The sequence below is a fragment of the Neolamprologus brichardi genome, chromosome 23 (assembly GCF_056152115.1).
Source record: "Neolamprologus brichardi isolate AB-2024 chromosome 23, ASM5615211v1, whole genome shotgun sequence".
In the NCBI taxonomy this organism is placed as follows: Eukaryota; Metazoa; Chordata; class Actinopteri; order Cichliformes; family Cichlidae; genus Neolamprologus; species Neolamprologus brichardi.
The window spans coordinates 20,580,307-20,584,823 of NC_142125.1; the positions used below are offsets into that span (position 1 = coordinate 20,580,307).

Sequence of the window (4,517 nt, forward strand, 5' to 3'; positions counted from 1 at the left end):
TAATAATAAAATTATATTAGTAGAATAGAATATAAAAATTATTCTAATTAATATTCTAATTCTAACAAATTAACTTAGTTTGAATCGTTTGTGTGGAACACAAGCAGTGAAAGAGAATTAAAAAACAAAATTGTGTTGCTTACATTGTAGTGGGTGACTTTGTGACATGGTCCGTGGCCCTGTGTCTGAGGAGTGTGTGGGATGCCCTGGTGGCCACACCCCCGGGCTGGGTCATCACCATCACACCTGCATCCCATGGATACCTGGAGCACTATTTAACCCTGCGCTGACGGATGCTCCAAGCCAGTCCGTTAGTCACCCCTCCGTGGTAACTAGACTCCCCGCAAAAAGCTTTGTATATATGCGTTACGTGAACTACGTTAATTCTGCCTTCGTGTGCCTAGGTTGCGATCCGGCATCTGTGTCTGCCACCTGCCTGTCCTCCAGCCTGCTCGGATCACTAAGTGTATCATCTGACCTCATCCCTGCTTCCTCGGATTCGCTATCCACAGACACACTTTCCCCCTTCCGAGTCCCACGGTCCCACTCTGATCGTAAGCCACTTACTAAAGCCCTGTTCTGTTGTGTCTCTCTATCTCCCGGCTCACTAGTAATTTTCTCCCCTTTCTGTTGCAGCCTCCCACGGTCCTGAATACGGCTTCCCTGTGTCGTTTGTCTTCTTGGTTTTCTTCAGTTCCACGTTTTCGCTTCCTTGGTTGTTCCGGGTCTCCCTTTGTTAAAACAATAAAGACTGTTCTTGCTCGCATTAGGTGCATTGAGTCTGCCCTTGGATCTCGCTTGCACTGCGGTTCATGACACTTTGCCTCCACACCTAAACAGTAGAATGAGAATAGAGAGGTTACAGTGGAATTCAGCTGGTCATAAAACACTAAGATCTGTATCGTGTCTCAGCACAAGAAAAATAATCACTACTTACAAAAATTTATAATGTGAGCTTCAGTAGGTTTTCTTAGTGAACATGATGTGATCACCTGACCTGTTTCTCCTTTTGGATTTACACGACTCAATTCAACAAGATGTACGCAGCTTCACAAGCTATCATTGCTGATTTACATCCCCTACACTGAAACTATGCTGTGTATACTGCCTTTATATAGAAAGTATATAGTTGGCATAAAATTGTAATTCAGTAAATTAATCTAAGCATCATCAGCTTAAATGCAAATTCATCTCTGCTACACTTCTGACGTTACTCTGACCATGAGCACCAGAGCTTCTTTTCTCTCCTTTTGAAATGCAACAGCTGGACCTTTAGCTACCAATACACTGTGCAACAAACTGCACACAAACAGTTTGTGTGTTCGCAGTGAAGAGCAGATCCTTCTGGTGATTAATTGAAGATATCTGCCTTTCATGTTTTACTCTTTTGGCTCAAATTGATTTGAAGTTTGAAGGCTTGCCATGTCTCTTTCCTGCGGAACCTGAGAAAAGCCCGTCTCCCACCATCCATTCTCACCGCTTTCTACAGAGGCGCGATCAAGAGCATCCTGAGCAGCTGCATCACTGTTGGTGGTGGTGTTGCAATACCATACAGTGGATAGTGCGAACAGCCAAGAAGATCACTGGAGCCTCTCTTCCCTCCGTCACAGACACTTATCGCACCCACTGCTTCTGCAAAGCCACCAGCATTGTGGAGGCCCCCACGCACCCCTCACACATACTCTTCACCCTGTTGCCTTCTGGCAGGAAGTACCGGAGTATTTGGGCCGTCACTGCCAGACTGCAAAACAATTTCTTCCTCCAAGCCATCAGACTCCTGAACACTCAGTGACTGGACTGACACACACAAACACACACGCACATCTTCATAAACCAAGTTACTTTTTGCACAATTCTCAGTCTTTTCCACATTTCTATTGCACTGTTGTGTCTGCACTGTCTTGTATCTGTATCATTCTGTTCTGTCTGGTGTTGCACTGTCTTTGTTTTGGTTTTTTGCACATTTTGCACATTGGACTTAATATAGTCCTGTGTTTATTGTCTATGTTGTATGTAGCATCATGGTCTTGGTGGAACATTGTCTCCTTTCACTGTTTACTGTACCACTGCACATGGTTGGAATGACAATAAAGCCTCTTGACTTAACTTGTTATAGTTCATGGTTCCCGGATTCTATTCAATTTGATTCGATTTTGATTCAGACAGTCAGAAAGATTACACATCTGATTTGTTTTTCCAGTGTGAAGTGAAAGAACTATAATTTCCCGAAGCAAGTTAAAAAAAATCGATAAGGGTGTCGTAATCCATCTTTCTAAAGGGACTTTCACAGCAGCCCTAAGGGAAGACCTTGTAACAATATTACAATTTTACGTGCTAACAATAATGAATAGGATTTTTAGACAACCAACCTGCAATAAGCTGGCCTGATTAAATTACCACAACTTTTACTTCCTCAAAGAAAAGCATTACTTGACTCTTTTACATAAAAAAGGGGGAAAAAACTAACATGGGTTTGCATTTTGAATTGCTGCGCTTTCCTATTTTAGAATCGGTTCTTATGATCCAAAGGGAGGAGTTGCATGCAAATGGATACTGTGTACAAATGTAGTATATAAATAAATCACTACAATTTTTTATGAAAATATGCAAATACTTTCTGACAGACAAAAAGACTCACAGATCCATCATACACCAACACACCTCTTTAGATCTTTATTGCTCTACATGCAAAACCACAATGGCTCGAATCTTCAGGTGCATCCTGCTTCTGCTAAGCTATTCTAAAACTTTTTGCAAGTATGTTCACATTGATGGGAAAATGCTTTGGCTTGAAGCTCAGAGTTACTGTCGGAAGAACGACACCTGGCCCCTGCCAAACATGAACATGACATCAGCAAACTTCAGGAGCTCAGCAATGTCAGAGTCAAAATCTGGATAGGACTGGATAGCACTGACAAATGATTTTGGTCAGGAGGAGGGGAGGTGTCCAAGTTTTTCTGGGCATTAGATAAACCAGAAAATAGAACAAATGAAAATTACAGCTGTACTCATAAAGAGAAATGGCATGACGTTAAAAGAACACCCATTTCTACCTTCTTCTGCAATGGTGGTAAGTGTAGAAGTGTTAAGTGAGAGCAGGACTTGGGAGGAAGCTCTAGAGTACTGCAGGGCGCACCACGATGATCTGGCCAGCGTGGCACCAAAGACCGATGTGCTGCTGAATCAGAGAGAGCTGCCGAAACATAACACAACTGAACACATCTGGATTGGTTTGTGCTTCTTGTCCAGAGACTGGTTGTGGGTAGACAGACAGGTGATGGACTACGAGGCCTGGGGTGAAGGGGGAAAACCCTGGTGTCCGCACGCCAAGATGAAGTGTGCAGGAGGAAGATCTTAAGATTAATCTTAAGATTAAGGAACTGACCTTTAATCTCCTTAACCTCCATTGTTCCTTCAGTGGGCTGGTTTCAGTCATTATGCAAATGTACTGTTTATAAGATTGGGGAAATCTGCAGTCAGCTGAGACTGAAGAAGTCACTTGGATGAGTGACGAAACGTTTCTCACACAAAACGCTACGTCCAGATAAACAGAATCAACTTTTGGAGATTTACTTACCTGGATGATTGAGCATGCATCAAGGATATCTACATTAGTGTCTGACACCACTCGTCTAATTGTCGTCTTTATATAATGTCTTATTTGCAAGTATCGATAGAAATCCTGCTTTTTCAGATTGTATTTTTCTTTAAATGTATCAAAACAAATTCCCATCTTTAATCAGACTATCAAATGTAGGTAATCCTTTAGCAGACCAACTTTTAAAACATGAGTCCAATTCATTTGGGGTAAAGTCAGAGTCATAAGCATACCATTTAAATAATGCCAGGTCTTGTTCTAGTTTAAATTCCCTCACTACATTTTTCCATACATTAACTGTACACTTCACCCAAGGGTTATAAACCTTGTCTATATATTTTTGAATGTTTGAGTCCATGAGGATAGCTTGTATTGGGGAAGAAAACACATTCTCCTCGATATTTTTCCATTGTGCTTTATAGCTTATGTCACACAGTCTTCAGCTGAGCGGACTGAAAGTAACTTTTTAGTGACGGCAGCCCCCATCCTCCTTTCTCTTTTTGTAATTGTAAGGTTTTAAAACAGATCCCTGTCTTCCATCCCCATATATGCATCGTGATATGATTCTGTCCCATTCATTGGCTTTGATGAATTTGTATCGGTAGTGTTTGGAATAAATATAGTAATCTCGACAGAATATTCATTTTGATGGATTTAATTCGTGAATATAAAGTTAGAAAGGGAATCAAATTCCATCGTTTTCATCATTTTATTCTGTAGCAAACTGAAATTCTCCTCAAATAACTTGGTTAAGTCTTTAGGTATAATAACTCACAAATATTTTAGTGATTTTGCTTCCCATCTCATTGGGTATTGAGCAACCAAGTGAGCTGTGGGGCTATAATTATTGCTAAGTGTTGAGTTTTAATCATATTAGTTTTTTACCCTGATAATTTTCCAGATTTCTGGCACAGTTCAG

General features: G+C 41.0%; 1 pseudogene; it reads left to right on the forward strand.

Annotated features, from left to right (window-relative positions):
* Positions 1–2,698: 2,698 nt before the first annotated feature.
* LOC148096098 (C-type mannose receptor 2-like) lies at positions 2,699–3,358 on the forward strand (annotated as a pseudogene).
* The last annotated feature ends 1,159 nt before the right edge of the window (positions 3,359–4,517 follow it).